At 40.4% G+C, this 14,206-nt stretch overlaps 1 protein-coding gene across 3 annotated transcripts in view; it reads right to left on the minus strand.

Annotated features, from left to right (window-relative positions):
* LOC133346166 (uncharacterized) overlaps positions 1-9,031 on the minus strand; it is a 34,047-nt gene extending 25,016 nt beyond the window's left edge. For 2 of the 3 annotated variants that reach the window (XM_061557625.1, XM_061557628.1), the window contains exon 1: positions 8,296-9,031. The gene's annotated coding sequence lies outside the window, so the exon portion shown is untranslated. Of the gene's footprint in view, positions 1-2,738; positions 2,862-8,295 lie in introns of all 3 variants that reach the window. The other variant, XM_061557627.1, reaches the window with a different exon arrangement.
* Between the last annotated feature and the right edge of the window lie 5,175 nt (positions 9,032-14,206).

Genomic DNA, 14,206 nt, shown 5'->3' on the forward strand with positions numbered 1-14,206 from the left:
TCAACAAACGCAATAAACGCTGAAAAGAAAGTTGACAAGCATAATGTGACTTCAGCTCCCGTTTTCCCGCAAGATGTCTCGTAATGCCTGAATTCGTCACAAATGTGACATCACCATCAGCCATGGTCAATCACCTGCTGAATGAAGGCATCCCCCAATATGCCGCCACCTCCCACAATGCTGCGGGGTAACAATCCACCCAGCACATGCTCGTGAGCTCAATTCAATTGTTCCATCTCCTCGGTTGGTATCCCCGAGGACACGTCCAAACAAACCCCGTCATTCTGCATAATCCGCAGAATATGTCCAGTGCAAATTTGTTCAAGTCTGCCAATTCTACACCATCTTTCCTGCACGTCGTGCCGTCTACAGTACGTTGAACTTCTATCGCGCCGTACGTAGCCAACCGTGCATCTTCATCCTAAGATTTTACATCAAAACTCAAAACTTGACATTCTGTTCAACTGCCGTGTTTTTTTTACAGTGGACGTTTATCAAATGTTTTTATACCATATAATAAGAACAAATGGGTGGTATCGGCATATATCGAAATGGATCCACGCAAAGCAGCATGAAGGCATAATGCAGCTGTATTCTTTAATCTATGTGAACAACTGTATGTAAATACTACTGTGGAAGGTTACAGACTGAATGTGCCATACTGAACACACTGCCCATGGCTCCATATTCGCGTTGTTTTTTATTTTGTTTTGTAGGAGACGCATTTCTCTAAGTGGATTTTTTTGTCCGCAATGTGAAATAATTAACCCATGTTTTGTTATAGATGCAGACTGCATATGCATTTCAATAACTTGTCTACAATACATTGGTCAGGACATAATTAACATTCTGCCCTATATCGAAAAATAAAACCTAAAGCATAGCACTCTATGCAATAGAAAAGAAAAGCTGATTACATTTTGGAGGAATGTAATTTCTAAATGCCATCATGTCCTTGGCACTGCTCCAATTTATATAGCCTCGTGTTAAAAATGGCAACGTGGCACATTTCCTCGCCTTTAATTCTCCCTTTCACTTCAATTCACAAGCTCTAGGCCTCTTTGAGAAAAATGAAAGTGGAGGGAAGATTGGGAATTCCCGAAAGAAAATGTGCATTATCACTCCGTTTAATTCAGTCAGAATTCAACAGCGCGAATTTGACTCGGTGTGATGGCAGGGCCATGCCTGCAAATTCAAGCAGAGGTGGAGCTGGTGGATCACACAGAGATGGAGCCTGGGTGAGAGACATCTGCCTGTAAGGGCAACATAATGTTACGTAGGAAGCAGTAGAGCAATTTGATGTCAGACCTCCCTGTAAGGGTTTTTAATGTTATGCCCTCGTATATATGTCACTTTTATTCAGGCAATTCTTTTCCCTCAAACGCAAAACTTTTCAAAAAGGAATGTGCCTAACTTCTCAGAGCGGGACATAAGCTCACAGTCCAGCATTGTGCATATGGGTCTTGCGCCATGATTAGGCTTTGTTTTTGCTATGTTATTATTCCGGAAAATTAATATGTACAAGACTTAGCCATATAATAAATGAATGGTTCAATTCTATGAGCAGAGCAAGTATTCCATCAAGTTATAGAATAAATACAGTATATTAAATCTATGTTTACATATTTTTTCTCAAACGCTACTTTTGAAGCAATTCTGGGTATCAATAGCATTTGAAGTCCTTTGTCGGGGTTTGTGAGATGTAAAATATCGTTTACAGTGTTGTCCAAGATTTTATACAGCAGCAATAATCGTATTCGTGCTACAAATTGTTCTACCAAAGTGCAAAACGTACAGCCAGTCGGGCAAACCGATAGATTTTCACAATACGATGAAGACATTTTAATTCCAATATCGCAGTAAACATCAGTTGGCTTCGTGCTGGTATAAAATGTATCCAAGGAGTTAAGTGCAGTGGCCGACTTCCAAGCACTGCAGTCACAAAGCCAGGAGCTGTGACGATAATCCACTCTCCCTCACCACAGTCGCATTTCAAAATAGAATGACATCACCCTAAGACTCAAGCTTTACCACATCCCTTTTTTCAACTTTCAGCACCCTTGCAAGACTGACAAAGGCAAAGCGCTCGACTAAGTTATACACGGCCAAATCAGATGACAATTTGACCTGCTAGGTTACGTTTAATTTTATAAACAGGACTAATACTGTACCGCATTTAATGTGAGCTCTTCTTTTCCACGCAATCTATGTCGCGAAACAAGTTCCTCCATGGATGATTAGTCCCTTAAAATCATTCCAGTGGGCTCTGCTGCGCAGTTCGAATCGTGACGAGACCAGCCAGATCATGATGTTGTGTTTGCATGACTACATGCGCTGCATGCATTTTGTCAGTGCACACATTTTCAATTCCCATCCAGGAATTATGCAACATAATTTAAACCCGAATGCCCCTTATTCAGAAAGCACTCATAAAAAAGCCCCCATAAACAAAAGGTCTCAGCTTTCAGCTTATGCAGAACAGATGAATGATCAATGTGGCAAATGTCACCAGTTGCATGCTGTAAACAACAATTTATTTGGGGCCAATCTCTCTCAATTAAGTGTCACCCAGATTTATTTAAACAATTACAAATTCATGGCTTACCAGTTAAAATTTTGCACAAATCAAGCCCCCCCACCACCACCACTCCCCATGCAATCATTATGCATGTGTATGATTGCTTGTAAATCAAGCACATTGAGGACAGTGGCGTAAATTTGTCATCTGCGTGCGGGACCTTTTGCGACGAGAAAAACAAGCAAAGCCGCTGAGCCGATTAATGACGATGGGTCAGTCAGCATGGCAGCACCACCGCAGCATCCAAGTGGTTCCCACTACAAAGAAAGATCCTCCGTATAGCCTGTAACAGAGTGTTGGGGCAAGTGCTGTTAGCGAGTAGCACCTATGAAGGTCATCACGACACACATGGGGATGAGTGGCCAGCAACCACACCCGGCCGACCTTTGTCTCCCTCGTGGCGATTTTTACACACCACACGAGGTACTCATTTGAGGCCGAGTAGACCTAGGGGAGGCCGAGGACCGCTTCAGATAAAATATAATCGTTACTGATGTTGGCCCTGAGCGGGAATCGAACTCGGGTCACCGGGTTCGAAGTGCAGCATGCGAACCACTACACCACCGCTCCCCACTGCCAGCATGGTTATGTCGTCTTCGTCATCACCAGCTTTGTTGTATCAAGGCAAAGCTAATCAGAATTTCATTTTTAAAAATATTATTGTTTCGTCTATGAGAACGCACATGTCCTTCAAATTGTTGAAGCAATTCTCTGGTGTGGTCAGTGTGCACTACTGTAAAATGAATATACTGTACTTGAAATGTTAACTCCATATTAAACTACCACATTGACACAATGTGCAGGCTGTTACTAATACAATACGTTTACTTAAAAGTCACGTAACTCTGAGTGTAAAGGGCTCTGACACACCCTGACGTAAAGGGCAGCCTTCCACAACAAATTAAAAATTATTTCTTTAATTATTACATTTATATTACCAAGGTGTTCAGAAGCTCAAGCGTATACTGGGCAGTGCTCATCACTGCAACTCTCTATGAGTCATGTATTTTTGTTTCTATGCCAGAAATATAAATTCCACACCTCAAAATGATTGTTCCTAAAAGGAACTATGATGGGCCGAGTGACCCTGGTCAAGATTTGAAGTCGTGTACTCACGACTATGATCCCTGTTGCTCTTACCAACAGAGCGACGCCCCAAAAGCATGATTTAAGCCGCACTGTTTTCAAATCAATGTGGGCTGCTTTATTTTTTGCACATGAATTTGCCTCGAAGAAAAATAAACGGTTCCTCGCGCAATTTGTCACGTGCTACTATTGTTAGTATTCCGTTATATTGAACGATGCCTTGCAAATGCAACATCTTGACAAGTTGAAATGAGGTATAATAAAAAATTTCATTTTATATAGCGTCATTCATGCAATTGCATCCCAAACCATCAATTATCGAGTTCCGTACAAAAAATAATTTAAACCGCACTACTTAGTAAAACAAAAATGAATACGAAAATAACGAAAAAAAATGCACATAACGTGAACAAATTCTCGCAGAGAAAAGAAATCAAAATAAATCCGTTCGGTCGGACCGTTTCAATGAATCCAGGTTGCGTGCAAAAATATTGACCTTTCAATCAATGCACTGTACTGTTCACAGCTGACATCAGCACTCCACAAAACCCAGCTTAGTGTGGCACCAGGGACACGAGAGCACAGCTAGCATTAACCCACAAACGACGGCTGCATTGTTTGTATGCAAATTATTAATGTTATCTTTTGCCCCCCACATCTGCTGCACAATGGCATGTCAAAGATGCGACCGAAGCGTGTGATCATCAGTTGAGTTGAAAATGTGCACATCGCAATAACAATGGCAGCTAATTTAGAATCATAAATCCACCACAAATATACAAATCCAGGCTTTACACATTGCATATAACTGGTCGTGGGCAATACAGGTAATGTATCTAGGCTTCCGTTTTAAGTGGCCCGGGCATTCAAGCATTTAGCTTGGAAACCCAAGGCAAAAGTTCGGGTCGTGTTTCGAAACCCAGCCCACAGAGGTGGAGCCATGATTGCACACACATGAAGGCACTGGCATACTTTTGATATCGGCAGAGATTGGCATTGTTAAAGGATTTAAATTTGGTTGATTCATTAAAAAAAAGAATACCTTCATGTCCAACGTGCCTATCAATTTGTTTAGGTCCACGATTGCAAGCAATGTATGCAGAGTCTACGAACAAATGATTGGAAATGCACCCAATTTCATCAGTCGGAGAAAGTTAAGCAGAGTTGAGCCTGTGTAGTCCTTGGATGGGTGGCGACCAAGGCTTGCCAGGTGTTGTAGGTTTGGGGCTGTGAAGTGGGTTTTTTTTCCCTGGGAATTCCGGTTTAATCTGTACTCTCTTTCATGGAAATGGCCAAACATATCGATGCAGGGCCCCCATAAAGAGAGGCGTAAGCCAGTGAGGCTTTGTGGGTAAATATGTGGAATTATTATTGCTGTATTTAAAGGTAGCAAGGCGAGGCCAATGAGTCATGCTCTGAAAAATATATTAAATCTCACTTCTCAGGTCAGCCAGTAGAGTTCTAAGTAGCTGTGAATTGTTTATAACTGATCTGAACATTGTATTCCTAGATGTTAACTTTCAATATTACTTGCTCACAATGACATGCCACTTATTACTGGATGAGGTGAATGTCTTATGTTTTCATGTATCTAACGAAATGGATACAAAATGTTAAAACATACTATCAGATCTTTGAGTTTTTTCAACGCAAAATATCAAGCTATCCGATCACTGGGATTCCATTAAACCCCAAGTAAATATTCAATGAAATAACATAACTACAATTGACTTAACAGCTATATAGAAAAAAAAACAGGAAATCAGATTAAGTTATTGGCTAAAATGTACTTGTGTTGTCCTTGTATGATGCCAATGGAAGTAGCACACATCAGGACAACCTCATACCCCATGCGCAGCCTTGCATACTGAATTTCTGATATCGAGGGATAAAGAGAGACATGCCAGGAGACGCTCAAAACATGATTGTCACTGAAATCAGACAGCCGGGTGCAAGGCAACTTTTATCTGACAGCCCCACGTTGCTTTGGTTTGCCCCCCCTTTACGAGGAAAAAAATGATTGAAATGACATGAAAGGAGTTGATAATCACGGTACCGTCAGATTGCTAAACTAATGCGATAAGCCAGAGGTTGTTTGAGGTCCTTATCTTTATTAACAAACTTCCAATTTGTTCTTTTTGCGTGTCATTATTGACTGAATTTGTAAGTTGGCAAGAAGCCACGAATGAGAGCTAGGCTCACGCTTGAGCACATACTGACATACATAAAGAAAATAACGGGAATCCTGGCTGTTGGTGTACAGTATTTGTTATGACAATGCCTGAAAAGTATACTTAACATGACAGTACATGCTTGTCTAGAATGCAGAAAATTGGAGGTGGGGTGGTGGATCATACACTAACATTATTCGTTACCGATTTAAAGCTTTCGTGACTGCAGGGATCCATCTTCTTGGTTCTTTCGGTAAAGTCACGTAGAAGGGAAGTAATAAAATAATAAAATAAAACATAAAATAATAATAAAATAAAATAATTTTTTATTTTATTATTATTTTATTATTATTTTATTTTATTATTATAAAATAAAATAAATTTTTTTTATTATGTCTTCTTTTTATTATTTTATTACTTCCCTTCTACGTGACTTTACCGAAAGAACCAAGAAGATTATTGCATACGTGAGATACCCTCTTGCGAGGTAGCCTGCACTGTATAGTGCATTAAAATACAATGAACACATTCTTGGATGTGTTATTTTGTCATGTGCATGGGTTTCCTCTGGATACTGTGCATAAGTATCGTCCCACATGTCAAAAAATACCTCCGAAATAAATGTGACAGACATCCTGGGCAGGACCATCCTGAATAAGTCGTAGGACTCAAAGCTTCCTTGACTGAAAATAGGACCTATTCAAAGTGTAATATGTATTGCCTACATCGCATGCTGAACTTCTTTCGCGCCGTACGTAGCCAACCGTGCTAATCGGCGGTGCGAACCTCCGATTAACGTCCAACTCGCCTGATTTACTCGAAAGACAAGCAGGCTTGAGCCTGGCATGTACTTGGGATGGTTGGCAGCAATTGTTGCAGACATGGGGCTGAGGTGGCCAGGAGATGGCAGTGCAGAGTGTCGCTTCCTCGAATACGGCAAAATCCCTGATTCACATCTCCCCCTTTAACGTCGTTTCGCAGAAACGTCGTCACTTTATTGTTCGTAACAGCACAGCCCGATTGAATAGTCTCAAACCCCACACGTACGTTGCTGGCAGCCTCGTCCGTCCTTTCAGCCTTCGCTTCCACCTGCCCGTGTACATCACAAGCGACTTTGCACCGCGCTTATAAAGAAATAAACTGGACTGTAGAGTAGAATATATTATTTATGCATAGTATTTTGATGCTAGATTTTAAGCTTTCGTGACTGCAACGATTCATACTCTTTGGGGTTTTTTTCCGGTAAAGTCACGTAGGTAAAAAATAAAGTAAATAGTGATTCTGGCTGTGACGGTTACACCTGAAGACGGAAGCTTGTGTTGCCTCCGAAACGTCGTGATTTAATTTAGTTGTTTTCATTTATTTTATTTTATTTTTTTACCTACGTGATTTTACCGAAAAAACCAAAGAGTATAGTATTTTGATGATTTGGGGAAAAAAGTACTTTCATTTACTTCGTTTTGATATTCGTTCGCGTTTCAGGAATGCATCCCCGACGTAAACCGAGGTATTGCTCAACATACATTTCATCTCATTTCTCTGGTTCCCTCGAACACTCAATGGATTTGGCCAAACATTCCAACGCATGACCTTGCTGAACAAGAGTCTTGAGTGTAGGATTTTCTTTGGCATTATTAGTTTACCAATTCCATTTTGGAAACGTTTTATTGCCGTGCCTCAGCTTGGCTGAAATGGGAGATAATTGTCTTTAACAGTAAAACAAATAGTTCAACAGAAGCCCGCATGGCTGTGGTAGATTTACAATCGACACTCTCAGCCTAAAACACTTTGTGTGTTCCCCTGAGCGTTAGGCATATCCGAGGATCCTTGTGAATGCTTGGGTTGTTGAATTTTGATGCAAAGTAGAGCCTTTGGTTTGTATTGACCGACAGCATCAGGCAAACATGCAAACTCCCTGCGGTGTGCAAACCACAATCGCCATGCTAAGCAGCAGCACTATTAAATGTTGCGATTAAGCAGAGATAGCCGGATTATAAATTAGATACAGCAGGTCGGAAGGAACTAATTACAACAAAATCAATAACCAGTGGGTCTGGTAATTCAAGAGATAATATTAAATGCACCAAATCAATTGCATTTTTTATAAGCTTTAGGTTTCAACCAACGTTTTTTTTTTATTCAAACCATGGTGCACCCAATGAAAGCATTTTTTTTTAAATCGCGAAACCTTCACGTTTAAGAATACTGTAATCACGAGACCATCCATATCACACGACCTTATTTGGGTTCAGTACCATGTCAATGTTAGACCCAAATTATCCACATTATCATTCACATCTCGGTCTTAACCCTACTTCGAAAATCAGTTATCACCACGACAATTTCCACCATCAACAACGCCATCCATCTTCAACTACATCTCCATACAAACAAACCACCAGCCCCATTGTGTTACAGTTGTATCGCAAGCTCCTGACCACACCTCAAACGCATCCTTACCACATTCTCTCCAACTCGTTGACCTCTTCTTCACGTGGACACGAGGTTTTGTGTCCATATCCCCGTCCGTGCAGAAACATCGCGGTAGTGATAAGAGACACAAGACTCGGGAACATGCGACGCTCACTCGAGATGACACATTATACAATAGTACGACTCGTTAAACAAACAGGAGGATTCAGACAGAAGGTAAATCCAGTTCTCAAACAGGAGGGAGATGGAGAACTCAAAGGAGGAGACGTGATGCTCAGACAGGTGGAAACGAGACGAACTCGGACAGGAGTGACATGGTTCAGTCAGAGAGGGAAATAGAGGACTCGAGACAATAAACACAGGACTCAAACAACGAGGGAGGGCAGATGACCCAGCCAGACGACACGGATCAGACAGGAAACAAAGGACTCAAACAGCAGGGAGACGCAGGGCTCAAAGGAAAAGAAGACACAGGGTCCATACAGGAAGACAAGAGCTCATACAGCAGGGAATACGCATGGCTAAACAGGAGGCACATGTCTCGTACGAGAAACACAAAGCTCACGCTGACAGGAGACACGAAACACAACCGGGATGGAGGCACCACCACGCTCAACCCGGGGGCACATGGCTCAGACAGAAGGGAGAGAGACACAAGACTCAGATACAGAGGGGGGTGTAGATGGAGCGTGGGGGGTGGTTGTTATAACGCCCTCCAGGCCCCAGTTCTGCGCTCCCTCCCTCGTCCTTGCTCACTCATCCAGCTTCAGGACCCGAGTGCCAGACAGCGCCACGCGCCACTCGATGCGCATGCGTGGCCGTGATTCCTCTCGTGGGGTGGATGGGTGGGTGGTGGCAGTGAGGATTGGGGCAGCCCTTGGACAGGGATGGGTGGGGAAGGCGGTTGGGATGAGGTCACCGCTTCCTTCAATGTTGTAAGATCAGAGTATTCACCTGCTGATCTAGAGTGGGGTTTTTTTAATTGTATTTTTAGGGAAATATAAAGGTAAGACGCTATGTGTATATTCTTTCGAATTAAAATTTAGTAAACTGGTTTTTCGATGTATTTTCTCACTCGTCCGTTCATCATTCATAAAGCCATAAATTGAACACAATATAATTGGCTGACATATTGGTCAGTGTCCCTTATTCAGAGTGGATATAATTATATCACTCCCAACAGACCCCTTTTAATTGATTTTGTTCAAATTTTCACTGAATTTGACAAATGTTTGCAACACATGCTTCTTTTTTTAAGTTTGCTGAGAATAAATTAAATCTGGATGTGATTCATGCTGTCACTCTATGAGCATGAAATATATATTCAACTGGAATAAACATTATTGTATACATTGTGCAAAAAATAGCATTGCATTATAATTATCATTTATTTAATCGGCTCTATTATAATTGGTTTATGTTTTATGGTTTAGGTTTTATTTTGGCACGGGTAAAACCGATAAGGCAATAAATGCTCATTTTCGATAAGGACACGCTACATAATACAAACCTGGTTACAGTATTAAAAAAAACACATATGAACCAAACAATTCTAATCAACTCGACATGGTCAAACTCCGAATGGCAGAGTCGTGCATAAACATGGTACATAAACATGGTACATAAACATGGTACAACCAGCACAATTGGGTGGCGTCTCTGTGTCTTATTTAGCCTATATATGTTTTAATCTAGAGTGTGCATTTATCAAAATATAGAGGGTTTTGTTGGTTGGTGAATCCTGAATAGGTTCCAACCCCTTCGACCCCCCCCCCCGCATCCACAAGATCTGGTAAGACTGACACTCCCTACTTTCCAGTAGCACCACCCTTACTTACCAAATCAGATGTGACATGCTTTTTAAATAGAAGCTTGTCGATCGAATTTTAAGATCGTTTATTTCAAGACTGTGGCATTATTTTTACAAGGTAGAAGAGCTGTTATTCAAATGTGAGAGATTAAAAAAGTGAGTTTAAATATTTTTCCGTTTACCCCAAATTTACTTTATATTTATATACATTAGATATTCCCTGAGGGTAATCACTGAAAATTCATTCATTTGATGAATATTTGAGCACCTATTGTGAAGCACTTGGTTACATGCTGTGCATGATCAGCATGGGATCATACCATCATATTACAATAGAATACACATTTTTTCATGTAATCTATCGTAATATGACATCAAAAGAACACGACGGGAGGGCATGTCCACTCCCACAATTCACAGGCCAGATACTGTTACTCTTTTTAACCTGTTGACTATGTGAAATCACCTTCCAATCGATGTGAACAAAGACGTCAAATTTGTAATTAGTTGAACAATGACAGTTGGTTTATATACCGTATATGTACTGTTTTATATCTCGAGTTGCAACTCCATAAATAAGAGAGGTAACACAAATTGTGTTGACACAAAAATGAACACAGATGAAGAAGTGGGAAAAATTTTAATGAAGTCATTCATTCTATACTGGAATTTGATGGCTTGTAGCTGCACAAGGGAACAAGTGATAGCGTGAGCCAGCAGCAGATGTTACATTTTTTTGGAAAGAAAGGACATATGCATGATTTTAAACACTCTAGTGTTCACTCTCTACCCATGGTCCAGATTTCCAATTCAGCATTATCATCAGGCTTGGTCTCACGACTGCTCCATGAAGGTGTCCCCAAGCCAACGCCATCAAAGTCTTTTGATGCCACAATTAATCTCGTCCGTCCAGACAGACGTGTAATAGGCTGCATCAGCATACCTATTTTCAACACTATAACATTACACTTTCCAGCAATATACATCGTAATCATTCGCTGGTGGGGAAAACGAACTGGGCATGCAAATGAAAACAACTTCAATTGAATAGTCACTGGAATTTAATCGTTTATATAATACACGTGGAACCAATGCATCCTTGATGGGATGGGTTTTAATTTTAGAAAGTACTGAAAATAATTATCCTGAGATGCTTTGATCAATTTAGAAGTAGAGCTGTATATCTTGATGTTTAGAATAAATCTTTGATACTAAAAGTATTTACTGTCATTAGGAAACACTCCATTTAACTAAAAGTGGCATAGCATTAGTTGATTATAGTTCATGCTTGGACTAAAGTACAGGCACATAATTGGACTATGCCTCTCTAAAGAAGAGGGGAACCTATGAACATTTAATGTTTAATTGCTAAACCCGGTAAAATAATCATCAATAATTATATTTTCCACATGTGAATGATCTGATACGTGCAGTCCATAAAGGCAGAAATTATACTCAGTGGATCAATTGCAGTGTGAAAACTGCACTTCTTCCTCTATACTTGAATGGATTCAACATCAATATCCAGCATCAGGTGTGTGCTGATGGTGTTAAAAAGTCAGATTTTTTTTTGCTTTGGATAAGCACTGGTTTGGATCGTTCTTGACGAAAATTTATGTCTGCTGTGAACGATAGGCCGCTGCTTGTTTTATTTTTTACCCGAACTCTCCAGCCCACTCCCCTTCAATGTTTTTCCTTGGTCTCTCTCCCTATAGAGGCTTGTCTACATTAGCTCTCATATGGTGTAGACTGAAGGTCTCTGATTAGTATGCATGCCGAATAACCTAGCGCCGACCTTCCCTGAAACCGAGAAGCACACTCAATCGAATCTGCACGACCCGTGTCCTGATTAAGGTCACCACATTCATAAGTGTCAGAATATCAAAGGAAACGTAGACCTTGACCAAATCATTATAAAATCATTGTCCACTTTGTAAATGCAATGGAGACAATAACAATTCATTCAGTCTCACCTGAAGCCGTCACGTGGCTTTGAAACTTGGATACAGATCTTAAAGTTGTTATTCACTATGTCATATGCAATCAGAATAAACGTGCATGCTTTTTGCATTTTTTTCATAACGATTAGTCTTCTGTATCATTGCACTTAAATATATGTATTTATTTCCAGGTCTCCATGGTAAGAAATACATATGAATATACTTTAACAAAATAAGGATTCAAATCGTCAGGGGTATTACTCTTTGGATTCAATAAAAATGCGTGACACTTTGTGAAAAGGCAACAGCTGTTCTTCCCATAAATTTGTTGCTACCATTGGAATTTGAAATTCTCAAATTGTCACTGGATTTCCAATTACAAGTAGGAACATTTTGATTTAAAGCTTTCGTGACTACAGGGATTCATATTCTTTGTTCTTTCGGTAAAGTAACGTAGAAGGGAAACAATAAAATAATACAAATATAAAACAATAAAATTCTCACGACGTTTCGACTGCAACACAAGCAATCATCATCAATCATCTTGCTGTGTTTTTCACACCCGACGATGATTGCTTGTGTTGCAGTCGAAATGTCGTGAGAATTGTATTGTTTTATATTTTTATTATTTTATTGTTTCCCTTCTACGTGACTTTACCGAAAGAACCAAGAATATAAGTAGGAAAATACTATACTTATAGAAAACATACTTATCCTTATACTGTACAGTTTGTTTGTAGCTGGAATAAGCTTTGTTTGTTTTGAGTAAACATGGTCTTCTTGTCTCCTACACAAGACAAATATTTAAATTTGTTACTTTTTAAAGACATGTATTATGATGCGTGAATGAGGAGATATGTTATTTGTATGTTATTGTATTCATATTTGTTTTTGGGATAAGCCATGTGATCGTTTTATGCCCCAATTATTTTCATTAACCCGGGATTTTCATGTTTACAAAAATGATTTATACGTGCCAATATTTGTATCTCTAAATCCTACTTCCAACTGGAGACAACTTTATTCACCGCAGTGTAAAGACGTCACCCAAAACAAAATCACAAGCACGTGGCAATAAAACCGTATACCCGGCGGCCACGAAGTTTTTTGACAACTTTGTAGTGCCATAGCTGGAACACGGTACAACTTCCGAAGATATGAATGGGGGAAACATGATGATTAGCACTCGGGAACCAAGAATACAATATTTTTTTTTTATCTACAAAGCTTTGCCACCAGCGGGTACAACTCTGGCAATCGCCTGATGATGATGGATGCAATTACCAGCGAAACGTCGGGCCTAATTGTTAATGTTGTGGCTTGCTCTTAAACATACAAGTGTATTGAAGCAATAACATCAGCGTGTTTGTTCACTTGGCATCTTTATTTATTCAACTGTGTCGGGTGGAGGAGGGAGTACTACACGCTGGCATTGTATTCACACGAATTAACCCAGAAAAAAATTATGAATCGTAACATTGGTCGCAAAAGCCCACGGGTTAAATTCGAATTCCAAATTACGATATGTACCATGTTCAATGCGTCCATCACTCTCAATTAGAATAATGATGATGTTGAAAACAGCAAACCGCGCAGCCTGTCCCGAAAAATGCAAGCATACGGTTGTTGTATTGCGTCCTTTGGCGTTTGTGTTTTTTTTTTTACAATTGAGTTGTACGTTATGTAAATTAGGGCTACAATTTCGCCCCCTGGTGGAAACATTTAATGTTGACCAAACGTTAAACATTACACAACGCTCAACCAATTGAGTAACTAATAGCGTATTACACACACCACTCTGCTGCTGCTGTGCATTCATCTGTGGCGATCTCTTTGTGTAAAATGAGCAAAGGCTGCCACAGCCAGAGCCGTCCTTAGGGTGCGGCAAATCGAGGCGACTGCCCCGGGCCCCACGCTTTGGGGGGCCCAGCGCTTCTAGTACGGCCCCCGACAACATACGAGTGAAAACACCACCCCCATCATCATCGTCGTCGTGCTACTGTCAAACCCCCCAATGGTTTCACATGTGTGGCGGCCCTCACACTGAAAATGAGTGCAGAACACTGAATCGTTTTCTTTAGTATGGCTGATGTAGATGCAGAGGAACAACTACAAATCAGGTGGTCAAGTCAGATAATCGCGTCAGGAGCAGCGGAGTGCATCATCGCTGTGATGTCTCCTTCGTAGT

The sequence above is a fragment of the Lethenteron reissneri genome, chromosome 23 (assembly GCF_015708825.2).
Source record: "Lethenteron reissneri isolate LAM-NWPU_2019-01 chromosome 23, ASM1570882v1, whole genome shotgun sequence".
NCBI lineage: Eukaryota > Metazoa > Chordata > Hyperoartia > Petromyzontiformes > Petromyzontidae > Lethenteron > Lethenteron reissneri.